Below are 20,061 nucleotides of genomic sequence, written 5' to 3' on the forward strand. Positions count from 1 at the left end.
ATTTTGTGTTCTTGGACGTTAGTCTGGGGCGCCGTCAGCCATTAGGTGTGCTGGCCGCTCCCCCCACCGATCTCCGCAAGGGATGTGAGGACTCTAAAACTTCACCAGGGCCTCCATCGGCATATGGGTGAGTAGATAATGGCTGAATTTTCATTTTTGGGTGCACTATCCCTTTAACTAATTTTTAAAAGGCTAGATTTGGCAAGTAGTAGCAGCCTTTCAAGAGTCTCCTGTCTCTGTCCACTGACATGTCACCTTCTGTTTTTTGTTTAATGCATAATTCAAGAGGTGATTGAACCTCTTGTCCCTTAGCAGCTCAGTATATGCATTGCAGCTCGACATTGTTCACTGTTTGGAAGAGCAGACTGTTTACTGGCAGGTGTACCTAATGTGGCAGCTACTAAGTGCATTATTGAGGAAACTAGAGAGTAGCTTTATTAATTTCTACCTAAGTGGTGCTTAGCTATAAGGCAAACATTTCCTCTCCAAGCCGCCATTAGTCAGTAAGTGGATCATATACAGTTATACCTGTAAAGCCCGCCTAATTTCCCATACTGCACTTCACAGGTATTTAATTTCAAACGTCGCACAGGGAGACAATTTCAGCCGAGCGTCATGGCAAAATGTGACATGGTGTTCTGTCGCATCTCATCTTGTACCTCTCACACACACGCATTCTGTTTCACATGCAACAACGTCATTGGAAGGTGGCTTCAACAGAGCATGTCATGTATCAGACTAAAAGAGCGGAGATAACAAGCTGCCCGCCTGTCCTGTTGACTGACTGGTGCAGTGGGACACCTGACAGAGGAGGAGAAGCAGGATCTGAGCAGCTCACTGTCTACCTCTCAGTCTGCCCATCCTCTGGTCCCCATTTATGCCACCTGACTTTAAGTTAAAGCCTTAAACTGTCTGATCATCAGCTGTTTGGGTCTGTTCTTTGGCTCTTTATTAATTCAACTTAAGGAGTTAAAAGCTTGAGTAAGGGGCTGTAGTGATCCAGGAAATGATTAAAAGACCCGGTGGCATTTCTAAAAGAGAATTAACATCCCAGTGAAAATCCGAGGTGGAAATGAGACGCTACAAGAACACAGCAGTAGCAGCCAGCCTGTCTGCATTAATTCATTGATTTACTATGAACTGTCATTCTCTTGCATCACACCAGTAGACGAAAGGCATACAACAACAGAAATAAAATGCCGTGTGGACGAATCCACTCGATCACTCAATCAGAGCCCCCTAATATTTTTATTTGCCATCACTGAGTCCAATCCAATATCTATTTCTATAATGTTCTTTGTGATTGTTTCCCAATATAATACAGCATCCAATGCCACGGCTGGTTTCTGCAGCTGACAGCTGAGAATATCCAGACAGCTCCAAATCTTGAAATTTTTACCTCATCATGTATTTGATCATCATACGTCTTTATGTGTGTGGGTGTAGGACTGTGTCTGTCTGTGAGTGAAAGGGAGACGGCAACAGAGGGAGAGTGTGCACACACTGATAACGTGATGCCAATACAAAGCAGCTTAACCAAATTCTAAGAACTGTTTGATTTGTTGGCCTTACATTAATGAATACTTTGATATTAATAGATTCTCAGAGAACACCCTCGATACACAATTTAATCCTCGAGACGAGAGGGGGAGGGGACGGCAAACAGGAGTTCATGAGCCAGTCACTCCACGTCAGTGAACAACTTCATTTATGTATTAAATACTTGCCAGGAGAATTGTTATTCTATATGTGTAATGGACAAGTTATTTTGTCACTTCAACGTGTTAAATAATTATCTTTTTAAAATGTTATTTGAGGCTTAGTCACAGCAGAGCAAGAATGCTTTCTTCTCCGCATGAAGAATTATATACATTTCTGTTCTCCATTTATTTATTGTAAGAAAAAGCATCTATTTTTATCGAGCTAAAAAGCTTGGTGTTACTTAAGTATTTCAGCAGTAGCCTGTTCCTGGTAAAAGGAGGAGAATCTCAAGCTTACACAGAGCAGCTTGGCAGTATTTCATCATCTCTTTAAAGGGATGATTCAGTTTTCTTTTATGTAAGGTTTACTGGCTAGAAGTAATGCACTGAGTGTAGCTCAGACTATTGTCATCCTGTGTTAAGAGATATCAGCCAGCTAATAAAAAGCAACAATATGGCACCCGATTCTTTCTTATTATTTACAACATAATACAATATTTTTGTTGCATATCTGATGCTTCATTTTCTTTGTATCATCGAACTTAATTTCATTCTGTAAGGTTAAAACTCAGCAGCTCCTGTTCAGTTCTGTTCCCAGTTTGTTGGACCATCTCACAGAATTGGTAACCCAACACAATCTTTATTCACCAATATTGCTAGCAGTCAGCAACTCATACCATTTAATGTTGTTATTTATTAAATAGCGATGATGTGAAGGTGATGAAGGAGACTCCGCTGACACCATCTTGCTTGTATATAGAAAACGTTTATTACAAGAAGTACAGCATCAAATCTAAGTGTTCGAAGCCAATATGAACTGCTCTGAAAAACAGCTCCAAGTACTCTGCCTATATAGAGTTCGGTTGTTTTTGTGAACTTTGAGACAAAATGTGACAGGTGACAGAAAGACAATCTAGATGGAATCCAACCTTTCACCTAGCTTATCTATCCTTGACCTGGGCCCCTAACTGATCATGAAAGACCCAGGCCATCACATAACATGTGGCACGTCAGATACTACAATGTCAAGGAAATTGTAACTACCCCTGTAATAGAGACATTTCAGCTTGGGGTTCAGTAAATCAGTTGTATAAAATTGCAGTCCCACAATAGCAGCAAATAATCCTTTTTGATGAAACAGACTTGATTATGACAATTTACTGAGTGCAGATGGGCAATCTTATTTTTCTTCCTCCAGAACTGAAGGACAAACCATTTACATGAATAAATTCCAAAAATTGGTGTATGATTTAAATCCTCTTTATCCACAACCGGTTCCCCTGCACTAATCCAGTTTAAAGCACACAGATGTCCGGGCAAAGGTGCCATTAAAAGCTTCCAGGGATAACATGGCCATTTGGTAAAACCTGCATTTAAAAATTCACTTCCTGTAGGAAGATTCTGTCACTGCATCATCTATTTCTCACCTCAAATGTTTTCAGAAATATGTTTTAGTGTACAGTTTAGCCTCGACTGATGCCTTTACGCTTATGATTAGGTAAACGTTCTTTACGTTTCACAAGCTCTCCTGACTTTTTCAGTCTGATAAACAAACTAAATGCACTCACAAAGTTAATATTCTTACACCTATTTCTTTAATAAGCACAGGAAGTGGAAACAGAAAGTTGAGTTAAAAAGAAATATTTATATTTTTCATGTCGGCGAGTGATCTAGACATTGAAACTATAGTGAAAGGTGGGGTGATGTCAATATGATTATCAAAAACCATTTTCCTTGTCCATTTGTGCTGAAAACTGTGCATCACGCAGAAAAAATAGGCAAGACTCTTACTCTCTTGATGTTCTGCAGCTGAACAGCAACCTAGCCCTGCCTGAGCAGCACTGCTCAGCCGGCAGTGTGACTACTCATGGGCCCAGAAAATAGCTCCCAAGAGGACTGCGATGCACACGTGCCGCTTATACAGGCAGTGTGGCCCAGGCGTAAGGATAACGTTGGTTTAATTGCCTTGTTGACTCATCATGAAACATAGCCTTGGTAGTCGTCTAGTTGGTTAGTCCACTGTTCCAACAGTCACCAGCTCTGGTTTGGTCAAAATAACCCCATAATTCAATAAGTTAGATGTGAAAACATGTGGTCTCTGCTGTTGCAGGATCAACTGTTTACAGTCCTGTAACATTATCCCCACCTCTCACAGCCAGTCACCATGTTCATTAGTTCAGCTGCCTGGCCACTAGACTGACCTCTAGTGGCATGGGATGTGCACTACATACAATACAGCCTCAGTACAGCCTCTCTGTATGACGTTAAGAGAGAGATGAGCAGCTGTATTTATGATGGTATCTGATGGATTTCTATACTATACTACCACCCAAGTCTACCACTAATATTACGAAATAATTTACCAGTAAGGTCTAGGGCCGGCGATGTTAGGAAAATATGCGATAATGTTGAAAATAACAATATTACTTGCAATAAATTAACAGATTTTAATGGTTAGTTATTTCTGCCTTTTTGCTATTTTCAGTTTACTGCTTAAACGCAACTAATTGCTTGTTGAATTAAGATAATGAAAGAAAATTGTTTCCAACATTATCTTCTTAAACAACTTGAACATTGAACTGATCCCGAAACACCAATGAAAAATGAAAGCTCCATTCTGAAGTGCAGTTTTCTCCTGAAAATCTCTTTCAACTAAATATGGCATTGCCATTACAATTTAAATGATATATATGCAGCTCTAGTGGGGTCACACCAAAAATAGAACCATTTACACCTCATTGACTGAAACATCATTGCCCTTAGCAACACACAAAATTTGACACCACAACTTTTGCCAGAACAGCAAAGAGATTAAATTAGAAAGACAAAGACAAAGAATTCCTTTCTTTTTTTTTCTCAGATGAATTCGTGACACACTGAAGATGCATTATGGTGGAGGGATGTATGTGAAACTATGTTATCACATCATTCTGCAGCCTACAGTCTCTGAAAGCCTCCCACATGGAAAATAGTGTAGAGGAGAGAAATCACAGAGCGAGAGTAAGAGCAGTGGAAATAGATTCACTGCTCAACTCTGGTTTTTCACCTTTTTTTTCCCAAACCTAGCTTTACTGAGCCAGTGTAGCACAGGATTTATCTTAGGAAAATAGAAGTCCAAATTATGTGTTTCAGCCTCAAAAATCTAGGTCCTGAATGAGCTGTTGAGAAACTTCATCTACGGCAGTTTATCTGCTGGCTCCAGTCCACTCTGTCTGGGGATTCCACTTTCTTCCTTGGAGATCATCAGTGTGAGACAGAAAACGGCGCTCAGGGAGCTCCCTAATGAGAAAAGTCTCTTTTTTTTCCACTGTGTCTCTTTCAGCCTCTCTCTTCTCCGATTTCACACCCGACGTGAATGTTGTCATTTCAAACAAAGCCATTTTTCATCCATCCTAGCAACCCCTGCTTGACTAAGTCTTGGGGAAATCATCTCATGGAACAATCTCATGAGTTCTTGGTGAGACAATTAAAAAAACTTGATTAGTGTCCCTCATTTATCCACTCCCTCAAGCAGTGTCATTGTAATGAGGAGGAAGCAATCATCGTGAGGACTGCTCTCCTGTTGAGCATGAACTGGAGAGCAGAAAACACTCCGAGTAGGGACTTTACACTAACTGTGTTCATTATTTACAAAAATCAAGAGGAAAAATTGATGCAGAGGGAAAGAGAAAGGGAACCTAGTCTTACAAAAAAGAAGACAGACAGGAATGTGTGTGTTTGCTGGGAGGGGGTCAACAATATCTGACAGTATGTCTGTGTTTTTTGTTTGTTTTTTCATTTAAGTGCAGTAGATCAAAAAACTTTTTTTTTTTTTAGTAAAAGCAATATTTCTAGATTGCATTTTTTCAGACCAGAGTTAATGGACTTTTATCAGACATTTTAGAAAAGATAAGATTCACCTTTATTGATCCCACAATTGAGAAATTCCAAAATAGAATGAATGAGTATTTTAAACTTTAACCTTTTAAACCTGGATAAACTTTTTTATTGCTTTTATTCTATCTTATATTTCTTTTTTTTTAGAGGAGTTGAATGTGGTCTTCAGAGATTCAGAGTCTGATTCATGTACACGAGTGTCGACATGGAGGTGGCTAAGCCGGCAGCTAGCAGCTAAGGGAGCTAACAGCTAGAACAGTGCTAACAACCTCAACGGTCCTGACAGAGCTAAAATTGTTAACCTAGGCACTATGCATTCGCAACAACAACAACAAAAACACAATATCAGCGGTTAGTGCTGTTAGCTAGCCAGTGGAATACACAAATGGGACTTGCATGCACCAACATGCGTGTGGCCAGCATCGTCACCACCGCAATATACAGAAAAGCTTGGATCACATCACACACAAAGGTAGTGTAACTTCATTCTCTGCTCAGAATGCCATTACTCCATTATATCTTTACAAAGGAAATTGTTGTTTGTGGCTATATTAATGATCTGAATGCAGTATAGAGCTCCTTTAATCTATATTCACCCTTTATTCATCTTTATTTAGGTCTTGAAATGCAACATTAATGAAATTTGTGCTAAATCTAGGCTCATGTCTTAAGTCTTGATGGTGCTTTATGTGGGTGACGTCAGATGGTGGTGGCATGTGGCTGCGGGTAACTCATCGGGATGAGGAAAAATGTCCTTTTGACAACTTCTATCTAGCCAGCAGCAAGCTGGTCAGGTTAAGGTTTTCAAACTAATCAATAAACATCAAGGAAAGATGGAGAGGAATGAGCACCAGCTGAGCCAGCATCCTGCAAGCAACTGCACAGGCGAAGGACAGGATATCAGGAACTGTAATATCCTTTGATTCACCAGAACTTGGCTGTATCTCTACTGGACAGCGCCATTCAGCTGGATGACTCTTTTCTATATGCCAATCTGACAATGCAGTGGACTCTGGCAAGAGAAAGAGAGGAGGTGTGTGCTTTGTGGTGAATAAGGTGGGGTGGCTGTTCAGTTTCTGCTGTGGATCCCTGTTATACATCGTGCATAGGTGGCTGCAGAGTGGTGCAATGTTAGGGAGAAGCAACCATACAGCCATCTTGTTGAGGTCAGGATGTGTGGAGAGTTAAATCATTCCACAACAGAGCATGTGAGCGGAGCGGAGCAGGTGAAAATTTCCGCTCCTCGCTCGCAGACCTGTCACTTTGCGCCGTTCGTCCGCTCCGCTCCATCATAAATTTTATTCCGCTCCACTCGCTCACCACTCCGCTCAAAACAACTGCATCGTACTACCCTAACCTGTAATCTTCTATTCACAAATAAAACGGGGTCTGCCCATTTTTCCGACAGCCCATTGGTCCGACCATATTAAACCCATTGTTCATGATGGCCTGTGGTTAAGGTCTGGTTAGGTTTAGGCACAAAAACCGCTTGGTTAGGNATGAGAGGTCGGAACAATGCTATGGCACCAATAAAACATGAGCTTGGTAGATTCTCCGGGGAAGCCCTCTCGCCTCTCCCCGGAGTTAGGGACCGTTCTACACGGTACCGCTGGCAGGGTGGAAATAAGTCAAAGTGTAGAGGAGACGGACCAGGTTAAACGGCCGACCTCCGAAGCCCTCTCGCCTCTCCCCGCAGGTAGGGACCGTTCTCCAAGGTACCGCTGCTTCTCTTCTCAGTTTCTTTTCTGAAGTACACAGTAAACTCCATAGTTTTGCAAGAAAATAGTGTGGGTGTGCGCAGGTGCAAAGATGCATTCTGGATGGGGCATAAGCAACCAGAACAAAATTGGAGCGAGAGATAAGGCTCCGCTCCACCTTTTAAAAAAATAGCCGCTCCCCGCTCCGCTCCGCTCACATGCTCTGTTCCACAACCAGAAACTATGTATTACCGAAACCCTCTGGAAAACATGGACAACTGCAGTATAAAGCAGCAGCCAACCATGTGAGCAGAAAAGGACTAAATTACAATGCACAAGGTTAAGGAGCTGCTTGTGTTGTATGTTGTGTAATTCAATGTGACGAATGATTGATTGGTTGACTGAATGACTGATTGACTGATTGCTTGATTGCTTGATTGATCGAATCTACAAATACTAGTTGATTGAAATCATGAAACAGACAACAACAAAATAAAAAGCAATGACTTCTGACACAGCAAAGTAAAATGTTTGTACTTGCACTGCCCTATTTTTCTCTCCGCACACATCCTGTCAGCTGGTCAGTGTTACTGTATACCATTTTCACACAATCCGTTAGACATGGGATTATGTACATGGGATCAACCCATGTTTGACCCAATCATAATCAGACTGCTGTCATGGGTTAATCCCCTCGTTGTCACCATTCAGTCCACGGCTGTAATTCCAAACACATCACTGCTCACCCACAGAATCACAGCAGAATAAATATACAGACACCAGAAATGTTCACTTTAAGTGTTAAATAGTTATACTTGCACTGGATATAATATGATGCAAGTGTGGTTTCTTTATGAAGTGCTTATCGGTTTACTTTTACAACACAGTTCACACACACATATAAATCACGCAACAACCTGCACGATACAATGCTGCTCAAATGTAACTATGACTGAGCAGAATTGCGTTTGGATAGGCTTAAAGATTGAGATGAAAACCCTACAGTAATTCTACAGTAGACCCTAAAGTAACTTTATCTAATCCTTTAATGATTTTAGATCTCCATGTTCACACTCTCACCCCAAAGCGAGCAGGGTCAGGCCTAATTTAGATCTGGGCAAACGTGAGTTCCTCTGAAATCACAGTGTCAGTCTGGAAGGGTTATGAACTGTAGACTTGAGGCTGTCATTATCTGCTGCAGTTCACCATAGTATTGATTACCAAGGTATTACATCGAGCAAGAGGAGAATATTGATTGTTCAAATAGACTTTCCGTGCCCTGATGAACTGAGGACCTTCTTGACACAAACATATGAGACAATTAGACTTTTCACAGCAGGGAAACCACCAGGTGTAATCAATTAGGTTGATGGTGGTTGAAATTTTGTACAGGCATATGTAATCCCCAGGGGAAGACACTGACTGACTTTGATGATCCCCTAAATTTTCAAAATGTCAGGTTAAAACTCTAGTTTATGCAAAACTAATGATTATCCCATCAACCGCAGTTGTACTTTGTGTTTGGTGCAATTTAGCAAACAAAAACATTTAACATTACACTTGCTAAACATTGCCATGTCAGAACTTTCATTGTGAGCATTTAGAACACTGATGTTTTTGCTCAAAGCACCTAAGTAGAGCCTCACAAAGCCGCTATCAAGGTTATAGACTTTTTTATTATTAAACCTAAGTTTGGCAGGTAAAAATGCCTGCTGTGAAAGTGATTTGAAAAATAATTACGCTGGCAGCGTACATTTGTACAGCAAACTACAATAAGCAATCCAGGGAAATCAATCCAACTGATGTTGGGTTGTTTTATAAGATATCTCAATTTTATATTTTTTTCCCCCAGTTTTTGCAAATTAACTCTTCAAATCGAAGTCCGTGGATCCTACATACAATAATAAAAAAAATGATATTAAAGGAATACTTCATCTACAATATGGTCATCAGTTACTCACCCTGTGTTAAATTGTTTTTTTATATGCTTCCACGATGAACGACGAATCCAAAAACAGATCAAATTAATTAGGCCTATTGATTTAACTGCCAATATTTTAAACAGTGAAAATTTGGCAGAAGGAATAAGATGTAGCTTTTAAAACCAGGAAAAGACAGCATATTTGATATCCAAAATCTAAGCTGATATCTATGCTCATATCACGATATTGATATAAAGCTTTGAACCCCTTTACAGTACCACCTTAGACTGTATTCTTTGTGCTTTAGTTTATACTTTGGCCAGAGCAAACGCAGAGTGCAGGTGCACCCAGTACACATAGAAAATGCAACAACCCAGTCCTCCTACAGAGATGTTAGGAGGGGCAGATAAAAATAGAGGTCATATTGAAAATAAAATTGGGAAAGGTTCCAGAGAAGATAAATGTGAGCCTGGTTTGAAAAGCAATCTGCTTGTTCTGTTGTGTTTTGTCTGGATGTATGTGCTCTGTTGCCATGTGATACACTTTACAGCATAAATACATTTTTAAAAAGGCAGTGCTTAATATTTGATGTGAACGATCTGTGTTCACCCAAAGTGTATCTGCATTATATCACTCACAAGCATCTCCTTCACAGAAAACCATTCCCGATCCTAGTCCTCAATCAGCTCATCAGTTTGAGCTCCAGCTTGTCTCGAACGTGAGGACACGAGCCGGCTGCTTGGTGTGTTAATTACTCTCAATTATCTAGTTCATCTCCTCATTTCTGTCAGCTCAAGCTTTGTGAGGGTAATACTGTTTCAGAGTCAGTGAATGAAAGGCGGGAGAGGGCGCCCCTTTGATTATTCACTGATTAAATTAATAACCACAGTTATTCTCATTGGTTTATTATTTTAATGAGAAGACTGGCTGTCAGAGTCAAGCAGAGAGACAGAGAAGAGCGGACAGACTGACAACAAAAGTGAGACAGAAAAAAAAATGAATCAAATTCAATCGACATTGGATGCTAAAAATGGACCACCCACAGTTTGACCTACAATAAAAAATAACATCATGGGCTAGTAGTGTTTGGGTAGTACAATAAAGCAGGCTTTTAACAGCTGCAGCCTTTTAAATGGGTCAAAGACACATTTCCCAGAAGACTTACAGCAGGCCTTTCTTTACTTTTTGGTCATTGTATGAAATGGGTTGTGGAGTTTAGCATGGCCTGCTTCGAGTAGCCCAAAAAACTTTTCTCCTCAAAATTAAGCAGTATATGTTGAGATCCAGCACATCCCAGATCTAGAAGAAAAAATAGCATGAACATTTAAATCATGATTACTGTGAAATATTTATCACAGTTTGTAAGTTTTATACTGAAAACCACAAATATGAACATAAAATAGCCAATAGCTTATGTAAACATATCAAATTCATGTCAGATGTGCATTAACATCAAAGATAGCCTTTCCTGAGTGTCTGTGTTACTGTAGACAAGGATTAAGGGACCAGTAGCACCACTGGGTTTGCCTGCCGCCTAGGGTGTCGTTTCAGCAAAAGCTAAGGTGTGGCAATATGACATGACGTCACAGAGCTACTGATGATGGAGTTTCAAAAATATGAACTTATATAAAACTTTGCTTTGGTCAGAAAATAAATTAATTACAAGCTCATTTCTAGAAGATAACCAAGGGGTCCGGTGTATGAAACACAGTAAAACAAAGGCCAATTTGGTACAATACTGTATAGGCGATTTTATTGGAGTGTCTCCGGAGACCAAAAATACAAGCTTAACATGCCGACATGAAGAAAAAACCCCACATACAATCAGACAGGCTTCAAGACATCATTTAGACAGGCTGTCTACAGCAGCAGAGCAAAATGCTTTTACAACACACAGATAGCTCACATAACTCATAACTCGTGGAGGAGCGAAGTGGCGAACAATTTGATTCAATAACACTCGTATTCACTAACACTCGTATTCACTGATGAGCATATTATTGACCTATTTAAGTGCAATACAATGAAAACAACCAGCCAGTGCGCCTCGGACTATCTAACATATCACATCTGATCACTTGCAACAAATATGAAGGACACTCACAAGTAAGATGACTACAGAACCTCTCTCTTTTTTTTCCTCCCGATTCCAAGGTATGGCAGCTGCCATACCTCGCCATACCTAAATGACGCCTATGCCTGCCGCCCACTCTGTAAACAAATAAATGGCAAAACAAACCCACAGTGCATGATGTGCCTGTGTCTGGGAGGCTGTTGCTAACTTTAGTTGATGCTGGATGGTGTTTACCATGACTTTTTCGAAGCACGGTAATGAAATGTGGTTCTAATGACGTTTAACATTTAAAACGGATACTATCTGTCCGAGAAACCAATAAAGGTTTCATCCTTACCTACATCTAGCCTTAGACAGCCACAGTGTGTGACAACTACTCTGTAATATTCATTTGCTTATGAAGGACGTATAATTTGATTGAAAGCTCAAAAATAGCCAAAAATGGATCTTCAAGCAACACTGTTTTTTTAACTACTGTTGTCAAGGTCAAGAATGAATTCAGAACTTCAGTGTTTAAGCAAAAAAATAACAGTTGTGTAATATTTGAATATCAAAATTACACAACTGAGCAAAGTGCACCTGGTGATGAAGATTTTGCGGTCTGATTGAAAGCTCAACATCTGCAACAAGACCTTGAGGTGACACCTCATATGTTTTCCTCATATGTTTTTAATCTCAGCTCGATAGATAGACTTGGCACCTGAAGAATAATGTCTTAATGTCATAACTCTTGCCTGTGCAGATGCTGTATTTACAGGTTAATGAATAAGAATACTTTTCCGCTCTGTACTTGACAACAAAAACCCAATTATCATGAAATGTGCTCTGACTGCCACTGCTGTCATTACAGTAGGCTGACAACCTCTTACTCTACATTTCTTTCTCAAACTTAGTCTCATAGTACTGCATGTGCTTACACACTCCTCTGTCTCTGCTCCTCCTGCTGAGCCACATAGGCACCATTATACATCAATTCCGTTTGACCTGTAGAGCTGTGGGCATTATCCTGCCATGTCTCCATCGACCAGAGGAGGGAAAGCACCACTTAAAAATGCCCGGTGAAGATGATAAGATGATGGCTGGATGGATGTGGAAGTTTCTAAATTGATGCTACGAGGAGAGGAGGAATGGTCTGTTGTGAACCTACAATTTGATTTGAATAACAGGAAACATGTGGGGAGGACATCTATCATGTTCACACACCATATTGACTATATAAGAAAAGCAACAGATACGTGGCAAAACAGCAGACTAACCAGTTTGAAACACTCAAAAATTGGCTGAGAGTATGTGTCAATTGCATTCAATTAAAAACACTTTCATTTTCTTTTAAAGCAACACTTACCTTTCTGGAAATTTTACGCTTTTCTTTGTTTAGGTTAAAATGCTATTAATAAGGTGATGGCACACTAAAATGTAAGTGAATTCTACCAGAAATAAAAACTCATAATTATACCATTCTCATATGGTTCTAAGTAAACTTGCAATGATTAGCCGAGCGTCCTGTCTATCTTCCCCACGTGGAAGCCTCCAACTGACGTACCATGTCTTCCCGTTCCGTTCCCACTTACGTTATATGGTGAAACTCATCAGTCATCACTGACCCCGGATAAGTTTCAAAACTCCGGGGTTGCGTTTGACTGTGTGGGACAGGTAACATTATGTTTAGTTTGCTTCTAATATAACATTTAACGTTATATGACAACACAGCATCCAGTTGCTAATGGCTAACGTTAGCCTACTGTAGCGTAGCCTCTGAAACATTAACGTCATCTTCCTTGTGCGTTTCCACTTACAAGTAACGTTAACGCTACTATCTAACGTTAGCACTGTAACCTTATTCTAAAACTCATCAGTGATCACTGACTCCGGTTGAGTTTTAAAACTCCGGGGTTGTGTTTGACTCTCTTGGTTATAACGTTACACTCGCTCTCCTCTTCCGTGTATCTAACGTTACCTTGCCAACGCCTACGTCTATCATAGACGTAATGAGGACGTAATGGAGGAGGGAGGAGTAGGCCTTTGGAGGGAGGCGGAGTTGCAGGAGGAGGGGGATGGGACTTTGGAGGAAGGCGGGAGTTGTGGATGTTCAAATTTTCTCTAAGTGCTGTGTGAAATGCAATAAAGGTAAGAGTTGCTATAATTCTATTCACTATTTTATTGGAAATGAGTTTAAGACGTTCTGCTGACAGCTAGAGTAAACAAACAAACCTAATGAGTGAAATCTAACATTGCTGGTGATATAGTTTTACATTCAGACCAATTCTATCTAGCTTTATATGCTTTTACCTCTCCTATTCTTATTATTGACTTCAGTCTGCACAAATTGAGCCAGCCACATTAATCGGAGTTAAAATTAGAACTTGGAAGGCAGGAAAGGGTTATGTGCTACTGATTAAAACTAACAGCTCCTCAAGGCTATTCAGCACATACATTTTAAGTATGCATCAACAGCTCACACATTAGACACAATGTATGCACAGGATATGAACATCAGGCAGAACACACAAGAGGAAACACACTCTCTTGGGGCTTCACGTATAAAACTTTACCTAGCTTTGACACAACCCGCTGAAGAATAACAACACAGATCAGCAGCAGGAATATTACAGTTACAAAACACCAGCCCTTGCAGATTTGTGTACACATAAACAAGTCTAATATTTTCACCCTGTCAGTTCCTAAGAAAAGAAAAATAAACAGGGGTAATTGGTTGTTGGCATGCCCCACGTTTGCCTGTTTTCATTAGATGTTTCAAACAGCTCTTTGAGTACAGGATATTTAACAGATGCATCCTCTGTCTGGGGGATCTGCCAAGTGTTTTAATCAACTTCAAAAAAAAGCTAGGACAAATATAGTGATGGCGTCACTCAAAAAATAAATAAATAAATAAGTAAATAAATATGCATGAATTGGAGTTAAATATCTTATAAACTGGATTCAACTACTCCTTATTTACCTGGAACAAACTGATCCAATATTACACATACTTGTTAAGAGCCTGAGAAACTGACCTGATCTTTAATTATATCCCCTATGAGAGCAGAATTGAGCCCTGATATTGAGTTGCACATTCAAATAATCCATATAGCAATTAAAATGACAGGATGCTGGGGGCAGGGGCTGCAAAGGAAGAAAAAATGTGATGTGGAGCATGGTGTTTAATAATAACAGAGATGAATATCACATGTATGAAAAGAGTGGTGGTAGCCCAATGGGCAGCGGGCAGGCCAAAGACGGGGCTGACTCACAACCTGTGTAAACTCAGTTCCTCCTACAACAACCGATGAGGTACAGGAATTGCTCCTGGAGACTGGAGCCTTTCATGGCCAACCGCATAAATATACACCTTTAAGGTTTAAAGTATGCAGCTGTGAAGCAGGGTGTTGATGAAGAACACATGTGGTCAGCAAATCTTCAGTGGATACAATGTCAAAACACTGTGCAGCTACCAGGTGTGAAAGCATACTGTACAGCTGAGGGAGTGTGAAATAAGGTGATGTCAAAAAGGAAATACACTATCCTTCCTGGATAAGAAGCTGTCATACAAAAGTCTTTTATCTCTAATTAACCTTGCAAAGACAGCCCATAATTTCAATTCTTTTATTGTAGCCCGATAAGCATTTTCTTAGGACAAATCCTTTTGGGTAGGATGTGCGATAAATGATTGACAGTCTGCTCCTTTGCTCCTCACACCACCAACAACTCTTCCTACGCCTGAATGGACAAACTAACCTCTCACTGAGCCATCAGTGTTCTTTGCTTGTGATTTTTCCAAGCTTGAGGAACAAAACGGGCGTTTAGATTAAATAAATTTCTAACAATGGAATTTTATTGGTCAGTAAATAGGCCATGTGGAACACCCTGCCAGCTTAAGGTCCAGACACACCAAACCAACATCAAAGAAGTAGTGGTGATGAAGGCCAATTGCCGCATCGCCTCATGTCGCCTGTGTCTCAGCAAAAAAGTTGCACCTGAACACATCAGAAAGACTACAGCCAACAGCCAACTAGTGCGAACAGTCTGTACCTGTGTACCTGTAGCAGCAGAAGGTGGTAGTCTGTATTTGTCATCAAAAAAGGGAAACCAAAAGACTGACAGAACAGGTTCAAGATGCTAGTTAACCAGTTAGCACCTTGACAACACAACCCAACTAGTGATGTTTACTGTGCACTAGCGAACAACAACACAAACAGTTAAGAGACACTTCTGCTAAAGAGTTAAAAAAAACAACTATACTGTGACAAGTTTGTTTCTATTTCACTCTCTCTTGACTTGAGTCATTTGTTTATATTACTGACTCCCGTTTCTCTTCTTGCACACTGAGTTGAATTGCCAATCAGAATGATTCAATTCACCAATGGGCTCCACCGTTGGACCCTTTGACACTTCAACATGCTGAGTCAGACGAAAATAAAACAGGGGTCAAAAAGGGCAAACTAGGGCCAACAGTGCGGGACACACACAAAAACTAAGGTGACAGATGCCCCAGACATGGGTCTTAAAACCCAGAAATGAGTTAGCATTTCTGCACTTCCAGTTCCCTCCTCTCAAAGTCAATGTATTGTTTGAATGGGATTTTGGTTAGATGTCTGAAATAAGGCCTGTGGTTAACACAAGCTCAAGAGACCTTCATGTTTTGTTCTACGACATAAAATACAGCCATAAGTACCCTATTCTCATGAGTTTGGAAGATTTTATGAGTCTTAAAAAAGGCCGTTGCTAACAAGTGGCTTAGTGCGACTACAGAACGTCATCACCCTGAACAGCCATGCTGTGGGGGCAATGTTAAGTCATGCAACCAGGGTGTAGTTTATTCATAGCCTAACATTAGCTTTTTACCTCTGGCAATCACATTTACCTTCAAAAATCATAAAAGTGGAGGTATCTTAAACTTCTGTCCGCCATCAAGATTATTTTCTGCAGTAATCCAAAACCCAATGGAAAAATCCCTTTGGCTTTTTGACGAGGGAACCAGGGTGATGCTTACTTCCACATCAGTCTAAAGAAAAAAATCATCCCTGGAACACTCAGCTGACCGTTGGCTTGCTGTAACAGGGCCCTTAGAATTTAAGGTGTCAACCATGAACCCAAAGTCTCCTTCTTGTCCTGCTGAGGACCTTTGCTGCATGTCATTCCTCATCTCTCTTGCACCCTATTTCCTGCCATCTGTCTACCCCCGCTCTCCAATAATAGCTTAAAATGCCCTCCAAAAAATAATAATAGGAGAAATAGGCCATGTGGTTGCAAAACCAACACATGCAGTAGTTGAAATAACAGCTCTCAAGGTTTGGGATTTTCAAGACATGCTGAACGATCGTTCTGACATGGATCAGTCCACTTGAACTGCCTCTCACACTTAAATCTCATGACAGAAAAGGAGCACAAGAGGGGCAGCCTGGCTTTGTGAGGTTTACTGACAGATATAACGTGACTCTTGACAGGAATAGGTCAGCTGTTTCCAGTAGGAACTGGATTGTAGTGCCCAGACCTAATCAAACAGCTACCTTTGGATTTACTATCTGTGTGTACTAACTTACCCTGGGTTAAATCTGGCTAGAGCCAATTCTGCTGTATCTCTGTCACCATCTGCACAATAACAGTACAAAAAGGTGAGTGGATGGGCCCACTCTCTTTAAAATAATCAATAAATGAATAAAACATGTCCGGTGGCAGCTGAAAGGAGGCACCAGCAGGAATTAATCAGTGTCTGAAAGCGAGATTTTTTTTTGCTTTAGTTGAGATGTCTGCAGAGTAGCAATGATAGGTTGTGATCATACATTGTGCCCATTTTCTGGGTGAATGTACACTACGTGATTCTAAGCAGGCTAATTGGTTGGCATGCATGCTGAGTGCTAAATTACTGAATGTGTGATTACTGCAATAAAAATCAAAAAGGTTTAATGTGCATGCATATCCCTGTGGGTAACCAACATCAATACCACACACACTCTTTAATGCAATCAAAGTGCCCACATCATCGAGTGCTCAATTACAATCTCAAAGTGGGTCAGTGTTACCAATTTCAGTCCCATAATGACACCGATTAAATATTTGTAAATAGCACAAGTCAATCTTGACAGTTAGTATAGTAGATGTAATTGCTCATGTGCTGTGGGACTCAGTACACTGGTGCTTCTCCGCTAACAGCTCTGCTCGCTGGATCAGTGGGTTTCCACATTTAAACATGAAGTGTAAGCCAACAGATCAATAGACTGTCAGTTTTGGATGGAACAACTGGTATGGAGGAATAATGTCACATGGTTCTTCCATCCAGTGAGGGAATGAGAGCGAGACACAGAAGGAATTATAGACTGGAGATGTGAGGAGAATGGACATTTTTAAAAGGTCAAGAAGTCAAAGAGTTGGGATTCATGGAGAGAATATCATCTGTGAGGTGTAAAATCAGGAGGTATGTGAGAAACATAAAAGGTGAGTTGAGAGAGACACAGAAATGACAGAGCTGCTGGAGACAGGAAACACTCCTGCCAGCGAGCCCATCAGCAGATTGATTTGTGTGTTTGTTCACAGTTTTCCTTCACAAAGCAGGATACCCTGCTGGTTTGAATCTGTCACCACTGGGAGTCCCCGCACTGCCTCTCCAACCTGCGAGGAAATCCCATCGTACCAAATCTGCATTTCAGTTCATGATATGAATACATACACAAGCTTTTGTTTGCAGATCAAAAAAAAAAGAAATGCTAATTATGTGATAATACAAGACCGCCTCGTCAGATACAGCATGAAGACCAGTCTGTCTGCAAAGACCATCATGAGATCTGAAACTGACAGGTACAAAAACAGCGTTGCAGAAGAGCTGCTGTCCTCTGCAATAATTGAAATCAAGTTGCCAAGCTCAGTGACAGGCAGATGCTTTGACAGTTCTGACAGCGCTGCGAACCAGTTTTGACAGACACTGCATTTAAGGGGAATTAGGAATTTAATCCTCTTTTAAAAATGGACAATTGAGTTCAATCATTGCAGGGTTTAAGGGTTAACACTGGACAGCAGGAAGCTGTAGCCCTGGCTCTGATAGATTCACCTCTTTGAGATAATAATGCACTTATTTAGAGCAGGTCAACTCTGTTTCACTATCAGGTAGCATCCACATAGCCAGAGTGTCTTCTTTTGGGACTAATGAGCACTTTCCTGCAAGGTACTGAGGCAGGTATGGATGACATTAATAACAACACTGCTGATGGAAATGTAACCCCAACATGTTTAGGTAAATCAGTGGCACTTATGCTGACAGGCAGGTGCACTGTTATTTCTAAGAGCCCAGTAAATATGTATATTCTGTACCAACATCTAATTAAAAATAAGTAAACATAACCTACCAAGTGAAAGATATAAGGCACATTGCTGACATTTAATGGTATTTTTAGACTTGAAATACCTTAAAGTCTATATCTGAGAGTTATAGGCATGCATTATATTTGCCTGTATGAATATGATTGGAGTACTTTGATTGGATGCAGCCTAACAATTTTAATAAAAGAAAGAGGGGGACGTCTGGGGTTAAAGGCTAAGGTTAAGGTGAACTTAACGATGACAGGAGCCAAACAAAGCCAACCGAAATTTATATCTCCAAAATCCCATTTTTATTCGGCCCTTTTCTTAACTACAAGGTTCAGGATCAAAACACAAGCTCTTCTGACAAATACAATGAAAATCTAAGTCGACAACATTTAATAAACAAAAGCTTTTTGATTACCTTCTCCACAGCTCATCCACACGTGGGGACAAAGGGAATCCCGACGTCTCTGCGCGTCGTTTTCGGACGGGAGAGAGCAGCTGTCACCACATCAAAAAAAAAAAAAAAAACACAAACACAAAGCATGGATTTTATTCCGTATTAGCGTGAATTTTTCGGCATCCTATGTTGGAGCATGTTTACTCCACAGCTGCCCCCAACGAGCAGGATAATCCTTCACTCGTTTTTTTAGTATTCACATGATCTAAGCTTTCTTGCTTGTCCACTTTTTCCGATATTTAAACACTACTGAAAGAAAACCGGCGCGTTTATCAAACTGATTCCTGTTTGTCCCAGTTGTATTCCGTGTAACCATTCACAAGCCTGCTTCCAGGAGCGATGAGTGCTCGTGTGTGGGGGGGTTGGCGTATCAAATGCATCTGAAACTCGGTGATCCCCTTCGCACATCCCTCCTCCTCCTCCCTCCTCCTCCCTCCTCCTCAGCAGGCGAGGACCAATTGAGAGGCGGAGAGACAGAGAGAGAGACGATCAGAGCTTCTCAGTCTGGTGTGGGACCAGCCAGCAATGAGTTACAGATTCAACAGCCATCAGCAGACTGAAGCTTCAATGAGATTATAAAGAAACATGAAGCTTATAGTTTTAATCATTATGATCACTGGCAAAGGTTTGGACTGTAAATATTAACCTTGATCATTTTTGATAACAATAAAATCTCATTGTATGATTTTCTAAACATTTTCTAACATCTTTATGTCTGTAAACTCAACTAAGATGTGTTTTAGCTAAATTAATAAAGACTTGCCAAAAATTAAAGAAACTCTCCAACACTTTTTTCTTTCTTTTATTTATTAATTTTACCCAGGTTGGATGATGGATCAAGATGGATTTCATCAATAACTTCAGCAGATGATCAACATGTATCGTGTTATGAGAGCTTTATCGGTAGTTTGTGCTAAATGGGCATGCCACAAGGAAGACGCCAGAGGCAAGACATTCTGAAGACAAAAAGAGACTGAGAAAGCGTGTGACATGCCACCATGATTTATCCATATAACACATTTACTCTGAACAACCACAA

General features: G+C 40.5%; 1 protein-coding gene across 1 annotated transcript in view; it reads right to left on the minus strand.

The window, feature by feature from the left end:
- pde4ba (phosphodiesterase 4B, cAMP-specific a) overlaps positions 1-19,398 on the minus strand; it is a 219,449-nt gene extending 200,051 nt beyond the window's left edge. The window contains exon 1 of the mRNA XM_050056037.1: positions 18,984-19,398. The gene's annotated coding sequence lies outside the window, so the exon portion shown is untranslated. The remainder of the gene's footprint in view (positions 1-18,983) is intronic.
- Positions 19,399-20,061: the final 663 nt, after the last annotated feature.

The sequence above is a fragment of the Epinephelus moara genome, chromosome 10 (assembly GCF_006386435.1).
Source record: "Epinephelus moara isolate mb chromosome 10, YSFRI_EMoa_1.0, whole genome shotgun sequence".
Lineage (NCBI taxonomy): Eukaryota > Metazoa > Chordata > Actinopteri > Perciformes > Serranidae > Epinephelus > Epinephelus moara.